Source organism: Enhydra lutris, unplaced genomic scaffold (genome assembly GCF_002288905.1).
Source record: "Enhydra lutris kenyoni isolate GAN:26980312 unplaced genomic scaffold, ASM228890v2 scaffoldscaffold5, whole genome shotgun sequence".
NCBI lineage: Eukaryota > Metazoa > Chordata > Mammalia > Carnivora > Mustelidae > Enhydra > Enhydra lutris.
The window spans coordinates 50,288,287-50,300,978 of NW_019154089.1; the positions used below are offsets into that span (position 1 = coordinate 50,288,287).

Here is a 12,692-nt window from a genome sequence, read left to right on the forward strand (position 1 = left end):
AGGCTTCCCTGAGACCTTCTAAAATAACTGAAAACGCTCTGGGATCTCACAAAATGATTGTTGCTCCAAGCCCGGTGGGGTTGGAGTACCAAACAAAATGGTGCCTTGCTTTCATCAAACTGGCCGTTGGGCGGAGGAAGTCGGGAATGACAATGCGGCCACCTGGTGATGCTGCAAGAGTAGGAAAGGGTTCCTGGAGGAAGTGACATTCCAGGAAGGACCTGAGGGTAAGGGGCGGGGGAAATGTGAAGAGGCTGGAGAAGAGTCAAGGCAGGAGCAGGCCGTGCAAAATGGGACGGAAATGGTAAGCCGGAGCCATACAAGACATGCTCACAAGTCTGACCTTTATCCCAAAAGCAATGTAAGGCGTAAGCGCGGAGTTGAGTTTTAGTTAGACTCTACAGTCTTCATGTAAAAAAGGAGACAGGGAGACTAAGCAGGGAAATTGTTAGAAATTAGGATCGAGACTCTGTTTGACCAGGGTGGGGCCAGAGGTATTGGTCAGAAGTCAGAGTTAAGGAAGTAGAATCAACAGGACGGGGTTGGGGAGGAGCCAGAGGAGGAGACTCAGCTTCTGGCTTAGCTTCTGGTTTCTACATTTCGTGTTGATAAAACAACACCCCTTTTTAAGAGTTTTGCTGCTCTTTCTAAATTGAAAATTGCTTAAGTCCCCCTCCATATTTATATTCTTTCACCAGGGATACATTTATTCTGTATGAGCTCACTATCTTCGTAATAATGAACCAGCTCTTCAAAATCTTAGTAACTTGGGATGCTTGGGTGGCTCAGTCAGTTGAACATCTGACTCTTGATTTCCACTTAGGTCATGACTTTGGGGTTGTGGGATCAAGCCCTGAGTTGGGCTTCATGTGGGGCATGGAACCTGCTTGGGAGTCTCTCTCTCCCTCTCCCTTTGCCCCCCACCCCCATGCTCACTCTCTCTTTCTCTCTCACAAAAAAACAAAAAACCAAAAAAATCTAGTAACTTGGAAGGGACCAGTGGGCCCTTTTATAGCCAGAAGGAGAGCTTAGAATTATGAAGTCTTTCCTGGGCCTTTAAGCTTATTTTGCATACAGTTCTAGTTATGCTTATATCTGGTGACTCATTCTGTAGCTCTTGTCCATTTTGAGAGGAATGAAGAATCGCATCCCCAAAGGCTAGTCCTGGCTAACTTGATACTCTCCAGCCAATGGAGTTTTATCAGCTCCTAAAAGCTGTAGTTACTAAGGCCCTTCAAGGCCTTTTTCTGCTACAGACTTTGAGTGCTGGCATCTGTGAATCTCTGGACCTGAAACCATGGTCAGAGGAAAGGCGAAAGATGTCACACAACACTAGAGAGATATCAGCAAAATTCACAATCGTGGATTCACAATCTAGTCTCTTCAACAAACAAACTGCAAAGGTTGGAGGGTGGAGAGAGAGAGACAAGGAAAAGGCTGGGGGGCGGGGAGAGAGAGAGAGAGAGAGAGAGAGAGAACCTATAGATTAAGAGATTAAAAAATACAAAACAAATCCAACCTAAGATGTAGCTTGGTTCAAATGAACAAACTACAAAAAGAGAGGGAGAAAAAAGAAGTGGGGATATTTGAAAACCAACTGGATGATATTATTAAGAGATTACTGTTAATTTTTAAACAAACAATAATGGGCATTATGGCTATGTTTAGGGAAAAGAATTCTGTTTTTAGACATAAATGACTTCAACGGAAACCAGACTTGCCCTCACACCACAGAAAGTCCTGATCCTGTATCAAGGAGAGAAGGCTTTCACTCTCAGCCCAGAGCTCGAGGTCAAGGTAGAAAGAGTGAACAAGTTCACCTCACATTTAATCATATTTCCCCACCTGCCTCTACCCTAAGAGTTATGTTGCCCCAGACAAAAACAGAAAGGTACACTGATAATCCCAGACTCGAATTCATGTTTGCCCAGCAGTGTATTTCTGAAAAGAAACTGAAAGTGAAATCAATGATTCTAAATATTTGAGTTAAATTTTAAATGCACTAAAGCAATCCACGGTGAAGCATTTTCCAATTCATTAGTTCTGGAAAATGCCCAGTTATTCTCAGTTGGGAAGGCACATCTTTCTCAAGGATTGGGATTGGGGGGATATGAGTATCAGGGTATCAGAAAAATCTTTATGGTCCTTTTAAACTACACAAGTTTACATGGCTCCTTCTACTCTCCCCATACCAAAAAAGGCCAAAAACCAAAAAACAAACCCCCCCCTCAAAAAACCAAACACAGAGATTATATTAGCTACTATTAATTACTAAAAAGAGTGTTTTTTTAATCCCTCAAGTATGTTGGGACTGGAAAAGTTTTGAGAACTTTTGATCTGGGACATTCCTTTAGGTTATTTTCTCAAGGTGAACTATACCTTCAACTATACTGTTCATCTTTCAACAGTCAGAAAATGTTTTAGAACAGATCTGTTGGAATGAAGTTCCTGAAAGAGATAGGAGTATCTTTCTTTTTAACAAATAACAAGCTACATTAAGGCCAGAGTCCTGCTCTTTATGCCACTTTTCAATCTTGATCTTATGAACCAACAGAAGAGATAGGATTGTTTTTTTTTTCTTTGATAATCCCTCAAATAGGAATTTAAGCCAATTGTCCATTTTTCCATTGTAGAGATAAAATACAGAGTATCTTTTACCCACGAGTGAATCAGATAAACTCATTCAGTCAGGATTGACTTGGTGACTTTTATAATTAAACATACATAAAGACTATAATAACTGAACTGTACAATTAGGGCTGTTCATTATACATGGCATAAAAGTGTATACTTATGATGTTTCTTTTGAATGGTTTTTTGTTTTCATATTTTTCCTTCTACTGAAATCTTAGTAACCTTTGAACCACAGGTCATTTATGCAGTTGGAGTCATGAGAGATCAAATCCTGCACTTCTGACATTGAATCTTTCAAAGATGTATGGGGTTGAAAGGAACAAGAGAGAGAATCACCATCTGTAAAGACCAGTAACATGCTGGGCCTGCTCATGCTTCAAGAAGTTCTCTTCAAGCCCCTCTCCTGATGAGGCTGCCATTCTCGCATGTGGATTTCAACTATCTGTACGTGTAGGAAGCTGGTATCCGTAGCTCCGTGTCACAAGAAGGACAAAGGGTTTAGCCTACAAGAACACCGTGATTGTGAACAAAGCCCATACAAACCATGAATACCTTATAAGGGTAACCAAAGGCTGTAAAAGCCAATCTCTCAGACTGCCCTGGGTGGGGGGAGGGGAGGGAGAGACAGTATGAAATATGGTACAGAGTACATTTGGAGAGTGTTCAAAGATCTGATTAATTATGGGGACACAAATGGTAGATTCTGTAGGCTCAAATTAATTTAAGAACTGTGTTCTAAATTATATTAGAAAACATCTTATTGACACAAACCTCAAATTCCTTGAAAAGTTTCTAAGTTAAATTTTTGAAACTTAAATTTGTTGCTCAGAGTGTCATAGTCTTACATGTAGATAAAAAAATTAAACATGCAAATCTCTTAAATTTTCATCTCAACATGGAGACTGCAAAAATTTTTAGGAGCTTAATAATGGGAAGGTATTTAGAAGAATAAAGTACTATTTCTCGCACATCTATGTGTTTAGTCCTTGAAATAAAAAGGATAAATACAAACCAAATGGTAAGTCAGAAGTTGATTAATGCCTAATTAAAAGAAAATTCTAGGGGTGCCTGGGTGGCCCAGTGGGTTAAAGCCTCTGCCTTTGGCTCAGGTCACGATCCCAGGGTCCTGGGATGGAGCAGCCCCGCATCAGGCTCTCTGCTTGGCAGGGAGCCTGCTTCCCTTCCTCTCTCTCTGCCCGCCTCTCTGCCTGCTTGTGATTTCTGTCTGTCAAATGGATAAATAAAATCTTAAAAAAAATAAATAAAAAGAAAATTCCAAGAGATCACACAGAAATGCAGAATAGTTTACATTATCCTAATTCTATAATGTTAGAGAAAATAATAGTGATTCAGATAACAGGACTCTAAACACTCACTACAAACCCATAGTTCTCAGAGCCCAGTTTAGCCTCCTCCACGTATGGGTTGGGATAAATTAAAAACAAGAAAGAAAAAAAGCCATGAAATTACTGTGATAAATTGTGATAGAAAAGAAATTCTTCTCTTTTAAAACACACAGTAGTGGTTGTCACTGCTGCCTTTTCTCAAAAACTGATTTCATTTGTAAAAATAAAATGAAATGGATGATTGGAGTCTGGATGTTTGTTAAGAAAATAGCCTTTCAGTCAAAATTTGACCACCATCTGCCTTTTTCTGGTGCTGACAAAAATCTCCTTCCATGAAAGAATCGTTGATTTAATCTTAACTTTTATATGTACTCTTTTGTGCTAAGTAGACCAATGGGTAGATTGGCAGGAATAATGTACCAAGGTAAAATTGATTAAATTTGCTCTAATATATTTGATCTCTGTTCCTCTCTCTCACTCTTTTCTGTGCGAAGTTGGGAGTTGTGAATGCCAAAGAAAATGTTTACTTAACAAAGATACATTTGAATTTGAGTGTATTGTGATTGAATGTCGAAAATGAAAACATTTATTTGGAAGGATTGAGTACGCTTTGCTCCAGAGAAATTCATAGCAGCTAATTTTGCCTTTTGTACATTAAAAATAATTACATTATTTCATTCAAGTCCTCTTAATAAGTTGTATTATGACTGGCATGTGGCTGAAAATAGAAATTGGTTAACAATGAGTGTTTGTTGAGTACTTACAGGACTCCTAAAATATTTTAAGAGGAAAATGATCAAATTAGATTCTTACTTGAAACGACCAAGGAAGAACTATCCAATTCCAACAGGGTAACTGAAGAAGACGAATGCAAATTAAAGCTTAGCCATGCAGAATCATGAAGCTTTCTTTGCATCTCCTTTGTGAGTCTGATGTAGGCACAGTCTAATTCTATGACAACTATCACAAATATGTATTCTATAATGTGGTGTCATGTGGGATGTATATTTCATTAGAATAGATACACTTCGGGCTTTGGACAGAGATGATTTCAATGAGAAACATCCCATGGGATCAATTCTATCCCTAACACTTATATCCCAATAGCACAATAAACATGGGGTCTCTGCTTCCCCCATAGACACTATTTGTACTGCACTGAGGAAGGAATTACTTGTACCTGCAAAGTTTCAAGGAGTCTTTCTTTTCTTCCTCAAAAATTCCTTTTAGAGCATTATTTGTTAGTAATATTTGTACTGCACTGAGGAAGGAATTACTTGTACTTGCAAAGTTTCAAGGAGTCTTTCTTTTCTTCCTCAAAAATTCCTTTTAGAGCATTATTTGTGAGTAATATAATTTTAATTTCTCATAATAAGAAATACGGAAATAGGAAGTTTTCAAAGACTTAGGAACCATGCAGCGGTATTTTCTCCTTAAACAGATATGATGCCACAAATATGATGCCACAAATTGTTTTCCTTCTAACATCCAACTCCCCTGTCCCAGTTGGGAGGTTAAATGGTCTTTGTCAATGTGGGCAAACTGCTACACAGCCTGACTAGGGGGCACCTCCTGAGAAGCCTGGGTGCCAAGCTTAATCAGAGAGGAGACACGCTGTCTGCCTTCAGGCAGCTTGCGTTTGGAGAGGACACTCTGGCCCTGAGCCACCAACAGCAAATCACAGAGCTGAAGAATAAAGTCGACAAATACCAGATTGTGGTTCTGTCCGACCACAGGGGGCAGACATTACTGAACAATGTCTAACATTTGTTTGTTTGTTTATTTATTGAGGATTTTAATCTTATGCCCCTTTTGTGGATTTCAACACAGAAAGGATAATCTGAAACAGCAAAATAAACAGAGGAAACCAACTGCTAGTGAAAAAAAGTCCATTCCTTATTATCAAGGATAGTTCATGTAATACTCTGTGTTCTTCATAATTCCCGAGTTCCTTGGTCAGAACAAAATCCATCCTGTGTCTGGCAGCATCCCTAAGGCTGCCTTACTTGATAGCAACTTCGAAAGACCTAACAAGCTTTAGTTTTCCCTTAATAATAAAGATTTTTTTTTTAAAGACATGTTCAGTGGCTTCAATTCAGCTTATACCAAAGAGTCTTTGGAGGTTTCCTTTAATGAACACAAAGGAATGACTTATAATTAGTCTGTACATTACATCTACATATACTGCTGGTGGGGATGTAAAATAGCGCAACTACTTTGGGAAATAGTCTGGTAGCTCCTCAAAAGATTAAGCCGAGTTACCATATGATTCAGCAATTCTGCTTCAAGGCATATACCCAAAAGAAATAAAAACACACACCCATAACTGTTTATGCAAAATTATTCATTATAGCAAAAAAAAAAAAAAGTGAACAACCCAAATGTCCACCAACTGATAAGTGGACACATACCACGTGGTACATCCGCACAATGAAATATCATGTGAACATAAAATGGAAGGAAATACTAAGACGTGTGACAGCATGGATGAACCTTGAAAACATGCCAAGTGAGAGAAGCCCATCACAAAGAACCATATCCTGTAAAATTCCAGGCGTATGAAATGTCTTGAATAGACAGATCTATAGAGAAAGAAAATATATTGGTGTTTCCTGGGGCTGGGGAAATGGGGTAATTAGGGAGTGTGTGGATTGTGGTGATGGATGCCCAACTCTGAATGTGCTAAAAGCCATTGAATTATGCACATAATTTGGTAGACTGCATGCATGTGAATTATATCTCAAGTGCCTTCTTAAAGGGTGGCTCAGTTAGTAGAGCCTGCAACTCTTGATCTTGGAGTCATGAGTTTAAGCCCCACGTTGGGTATAGAATTTACTTAAAAACAAAAACAAACCAGTAAATCCAAACAAACCATATTTATGGGGCACCTGGCTGGCTCAGTCAGTAAAGCACGCAACTGTTCATTTTGGGACTATGAGTTTGAGCCCATGCTGGGTGTACAAATTACTTAAAAGTAAAATCTTAAAACAAAAAAAAACAAAAAAAAACAAAGATCTTAAAAAAAAAAAACTAAGATAAACCTAAATCTATCAATACAATGAATAATTTTAGAGGCTTCACAGAAATAAAAGAACCTCCCCCTCTATGGTAAAAGGGCTTCTATCATTTTATCTATCCATCCATCCATCCATCCATCCATGAATTGCTACGCCCAATGTGGGGCTCAAACTCATGACCCCAAGATCAAGAGTCTTACACTCCTCCAACTGAGCCAGCCAGGCGCCCTGGCTCCTATTATTCTCAGGAATAAGGGGAGATTAGCAGAGGATGGCAAAGTGCTGCAGCAAGAGTTTCTAGCAATTTAAAGTCTGATGCATGCTGTTATGTAACACTCTTTCACATAAGGGAAGCATGCTTATGTGATGTATGCAGCACTTTTCAAGCACTTGACCTCACTTGGTAGTTGTTAAGTTACTGTTCAGATGTTTATTTAATAGGAAGTTATATAGAGGCTTGCAAGCTATGTTCCCTTTGAACATCTGTGTTCTGTTAAGCTAAACCCAAATGTTTTCTACTAAAAGCAAGTGACACTGGGTGCTCAATTCAGAGGGAAAAGCAATGAATAAAGTCAATGGATTGAATTCTCTCAATTAAAAAATTTTCCACCGCAAACTTTTCTTTTCCTTCCTTTCTTCCTCTCTCCCTCCCTTCCTTCCTTTTCTTTCTTTCTTTTTTTTTTTTTTTTAGAAAGAGAGTCATCCAGGGTGGAGTAGGGTCAGAGGGAGAGGGAGAGAGAATCTTAAGCAGGCTCCATGCCCAGCATGGAGCCCCATGGGTTCTATCTCATGAACCTGAGATCATGACCTGAGCCAAAATCAAGAGTTGGACGCTTAACTAAGGAACCCAGGTGCCCCCACCATAAATTTTTCTTAAGGCTTTCTTGACTTCTACTGATCTGAATGGTAGTAGATAAAAGGGTTTGAAAACTATGTAATACTATACCTAAATGGTATTAGAGAACTTAAAATTGCCAATTATGCTTAGATTAACAGCTTATATATGGAAATATGTTTATAGTTTTGCCCTTATACTGCATGAGAGCCATATTGTCTTATAGCAAATGTGCTCCTATATCATACAGAATTTAATATATAAACATTTTTTAATGGACCCATAAAAGTGTTATGAATTTTCATTTTGTTATTTCTAAATATGATTAAAAACTACTACACTGCCTGGCTCTAAAACTGTGTTTGGGATCCTTGTCAAAAAGGGATGCTTGCAGACATGTCATTAAGCCTACGTCCCAAGATAAGACTCCCAAACTCAATTCTAAAATTAAAAAGGACATGACAAGATTCCAATAGAGAAGCACTAATGTTTCCATTTTTTCTTAAATACTTAGTGTGTAGGTTGGGTGTCCTGATATTAAGGATTTTTTTTTTCTTCTATGTATCCCTATATTATAATTTGGGAAACTTTTGTGACATACTTTTTGGTAGATAGCTTTAAAATAATGAAACTTCACCTCTTAGCACAAACACCCTTGAGTACATTGCATTTCTATTACAGCTTAACTAGAAATAATCTAGTACAGAAACAAATTCTGAAAAAGTTGTACATTAAAAGAGTTATCAACAGATGAGGTACTGACAGACTTTGAGTTAGAAGGACCTTGGGAAAACAGAAAAAACATACAAAGCTCTGTGTGCACATACACACACTCATATTATGCTGTAATGAAAACTGTGCCCCCACGATGTTTCATATCGTAAACATCTACGAGATCATCCCCTACTAAAGACATTCATGCTCTGTTTGCAGAAGAGTTTTGGTAGTTAATGTAAAGCACTGGTAGAAAGATTGTACCCAAATGGAAAGAAAGTAAAATGCTTGCTTGGCAAAACCTTCTTCATTGACAGCTCTTAGGGTATGCGTGTATGTGTTGGCAGGTGGTATAGGCCATTAAAGAAACATAAAATATGTTAAAATCATCTTAAAATGTTATAACCATCTTATGTGTCCTCTGCTTTTAGAAGTGTAATGAAATACCTGGGATTTGCTTCAAAATAGTCCAGTAGTGGGACCGAGTATAGGTCAGGGAGGCGGCCCAGGGATACTACAGACGAAACAAGACTGTGTGTGTATACATACAGATATTTTTGCTGGAAAGTACTGATAAGTTCTGGTAATGTGGATGTTGTTTTAGCAAGCTGGATCTAGGAGACTTATAGTCATCTTGATCTTATGGAATACTTTCTAAAACATTAGCCAACAGCTCCTTCTGACTTGTTGCTTGTCTCCAGAATCAAAGAACTCAGACACTGGCCACCTTTCCTCCAACACCCTGTGAAAGGAAACCCCCTTAGTAATTCAGGGGAATTTTCTTTCCTCTGAAGAAAACTCGGGTAGAAACCCAAGCAATTGTTGAAAATAAATAAATACACAAATGGCAAAACATCTTTCCCCACATGAGGAAGTTCAGGAAGCAGACATTTGAAAACAGTGTTACACTGGTATTGTAGAAATTGATGGGTTCCTAAAGCAAGTGATCATGGGTCATGCACTGGCTTGCAGCCTGGGGATCTGACATTATGAGGCAAACATCGTCTTCATGAGGACACTAAAAAGAAATTTAAAGCCTAAAACCCTAGATTCTACCCAGATTCAAAACTGGCTGGATTATTCCAGCAGATCAATCCTCTAGCAGAAAGTAACACCACCCCAAAACTTTCTTTCTGCTTATCATGAGTTGCTCTCTAAACACGGAACAGAGGGATGATGGGGGTACTTAGCATGCCTGCAGTCATACAATCCATGACACTGTCACAGAAAGCCTTGTCTGGCTATAGAAACTCTCTCTTTCTATCTCTGTGTATATGTGTGTGTATATGCACGTATATGTCTTTCTGTTGGTAGACACTCTGGCATCTTTTTTCTTGGCTTTCTGGGACACAGACAAGTCTTTTATTTGTTTGTTTGTTTGTTTGTTTTAAAATTTTATTTCTTTATTGGCGGTGGGGGGGAGCAGAGGGAGAGGGATAAGCAGACTCCATGCCCAGTGCAGAGCCCCACACAGGGTTTGATTTCCCAACCCTGAAATCATGACCTGAGCCAAAATCAAGAGTCTGACGCTTAACCAGCAGAGTCACTCAGGCATCCCCAGACAAGTGTTTTTTTAACAGACACAGGTTCCCAAACATTTTCAGGATAACTGGTTCTCCTAGGAGAAGTCCATTCAAATCAGAATCAATAGACTGGGTGTCTCTGTGTGTTTGGGAGTACTTTCATGTTTTGCTCTATGTATTTCTATATTGTTTTGCTCATGCAAATGATAAACATTCATTTTACGTAAATGATTTTTAACTAAAATCATATGGGGAAAATAATGCTGTCTTTGGAAGCATGCACTAGTAGGGGCAAGGGAAAAGCCAGAGAATGCTTCCTGGAAGAGGGAGTATCTGAACTCATAAGGACCTGACCTAAGTGATCATAGCCCCAAAGAATGATTCTAGAAAAACTGTGAAGTGGTGGTTCTTAACCCTGGTACACCATAAAATCACCTGGAGAGCTATAGAGACACATCAACCCCCATGCCCTATTTCAGATCAATTAACTGAAGAATTTGGGGAGGGGAGGTGATGTCTGGGCACCATATAGTGTAATTATCCTGAATGGGACAGTACAGACTCTCAGAACATGGCCTCCAGAAGTGAGTGGTGCATAAGGTTGTAGAAGCTCACTGTAGAAGCAGCCCTGCCCCTAGGCCCCACCCACCACTTCCAGTCCTTGAACATAATCTCCAGTCAGAATTCATCAGGTAACTTACTCTCCCAGAAGCCATGATGGCACCAACAGAACAAAACCATCTATTCCCAGCACCCTCCACAGACCTACAGTGCCACAGTGCTTTGAAGGAAATTACCAAATTGGTAATATAAGGGGGAACCATTTATTTTTCTTAAAGAGTGATTTAATTTTACAGGAAGCTTTTAAAATTTCTTTTTAATTTTTTTGAGGAAGCTTTCAAAAAATTTCCTACAAAGCAGAACTGATGGAAAGCACAGGCTAATTTGAAGCTTCTGCAATTTACAGATAAGAGTTCCCGACTCATGCCCAAGCCTTCTGGAAAGTTGCATCTGACAGAGAGTCTTGAGCGTATGGCCTCTGATCTTTCAACTCAAGAACTGTTCCATTTTCACCACAAACATGTTTCCAGAAACATTCAGTTCTGAGGGGTTAGGTGACCACAAGCTGAACTCCTTTGGGCCAGTGGTTTATTGCTGCTGCTACAACAGCTTGTCCAAACCCAGCCAGTGTGATCAGAGGATTGGGTCCAGGAAGGTGTCCTACCCCATCATGTGACATCTGGAGCCCTGGGTTCAGTTTTGGGAATGGGGTACAAGGGGTGGCAATCAGGGTCGTGAAGAGCCCAGAAGACCGGGGACACTTAGCTTATGTTTAGGTGTCCTTTGGATCATTGGAAAAACTGTCATTCTCCACTGCTCCATATGGCACAAATAGGAACACTGGGAGGAACTTATAGGAGACAGACTTCTCTACAGTTCCGACCGTCTGAGAGTGGAATGTTCAGGGGGCAGCTGACAGCCACCTTCCAGGGGTGTGTGTGTGGGGGTTCCCGCTGTGGGTGCCAGGCTGCACCCTATCACCTCTGTGTGACTTCCAGCTAGAAGAGCCTCAAGTCTCCTCCTGGCTCCCCCTTCTGAAAGCGACAGTTTCTGTGGTTGAAACCCTGTCAGGAGGCTCTTCTCTCAGAATTCACATCCAAGAGGCCACATTTCCAGGGTCGGGGAGGGGAGGTGATTTTTGCTGGGAAACTCTCAGGGCCCACCCCTGGCTCTTATTGCATTGAATGGGGAGAGTCAGGTGTGAGGAAAACGAGGAGGAACACCACGGCACATGCTCCATCTCCCGCTAACAGAGCTGTTTCCTGCTAGGGAGCAGGAGTTCCTGAACGTTGGAGAATCTGGAAGAGGATGGTCACATTTCTCCTTGTGTCCTTTGTTTCCCACTGGGCTCACCCTACCTGGGTCACCACTACCCTGTCATAGTGCAGTCCCAGGCCTATCTCCCAACCAGACTTGGAACTCCTTGAGGTGGGGCCTTGTCTTCCTCACTGTGGTATCCTCAGGTCCTAGAAAAGTGGCTGGTACGTGAAAAGTCTCTACAAATGTTTACCAAATGAAGTTGTCTGTAATAGAAAGGTAGACTTTTTCTGCAATAGCTAGACTTATATGATTCTGTCTACATCTCAACAAAACCCCAAATCCACTAAAATTTTTTAAAATAAAATTTAAAAAATAATTACCCAGATTCCTTTCAACGTGATGCAAAAAAAGAAAAAAAAAAAAAAAGCCAGATGATCTCTACCCCACAGATAGTCTTCCCATTTTATCCCACCCCCTCCTTCTCCAGATGGACATTCCTTGCCTCTCTTCCCAGGTTTTTGAGCAGCTCTAGAGAGAAAATAAAGCAGGGCTTGTTTCCAGGCCACCATGAAGATCAGATGCGTGTTGAAACAGAGACTCAGTTTGTCTCGAGTTTTGGTTTGCGGGGAAGGCTCTACTCACACTGTGTGGAACCCGGGGTCCTACGGATTCCGGGGTGACACACACTGGGCCCGAGTCTCTCAGGAAAGACTGCGGAGTTGTATAACCAATGAAAATATTTAGAATTTTGCAGCTGGGATAAGGCAAACACATCCCACGCTGGAGGGCAGAAACCAATCCC

At 40.2% G+C, this 12,692-nt stretch overlaps 1 protein-coding gene across 3 annotated transcripts in view; it reads right to left on the reverse strand.

The window, feature by feature from the left end:
- LOC111140916 (solute carrier family 1 member 3) overlaps window positions 1-12,692 on the reverse strand; it is a 77,216-nt gene that overhangs the window by 36,314 nt on the left and 28,210 nt on the right. The gene's annotated exons all lie outside the window — the stretch shown is intronic.